Genomic DNA, 357 nt, shown 5'->3' with positions numbered 1-357 from the left:
TATCCATGATGTGGGCATTGATTTATTAAATCTCTAAACCTCTCCCTGACCTGATGGAAAGTTTCATGGTCTTTCTAGATGAAGGTAGAGATTTGCCTCTTAAGGCTGTTAGTCTTATGGGGCGAAAAATATTTGGCAAAGAATGCTTTTGTCATTTCGTCCCATGTTCCAACCAGCTTTAAGGAATACAACCATCTTTTTGCTTTGTCTTTGAGAGAGAAAGGAAAAAATTTCAATCTCACAATGTTGGTGACATCAGCTCGGTTGTTGAATGTAGCCACCACTTCTTCAAATTCCTGTATATGCACGTACGGACTCTCATTTTCCAACCCATGGAAGGTTGGTAAGAGGTTAATC

At 39.5% G+C, this 357-nt stretch overlaps 1 non-coding gene across 1 annotated transcript; it reads left to right on the top strand.

Moving 5' to 3' along the window:
• LOC133781037 (small nucleolar RNA R71) lies at window positions 1-107 on the top strand. The gene has a single exon (XR_009869835.1). It is a non-coding gene; the product is annotated as a small nucleolar RNA R71 (small nucleolar RNA).
• Window positions 108-357: the final 250 nt, after the last annotated feature.

This window comes from Humulus lupulus, chromosome 5 (assembly GCF_963169125.1).
Source record: "Humulus lupulus chromosome 5, drHumLupu1.1, whole genome shotgun sequence".
Classification (NCBI taxonomy): Eukaryota; Viridiplantae; Streptophyta; class Magnoliopsida; order Rosales; family Cannabaceae; genus Humulus; species Humulus lupulus.
This window is presented reverse-complemented; position numbering and strand designations above follow the sequence as displayed.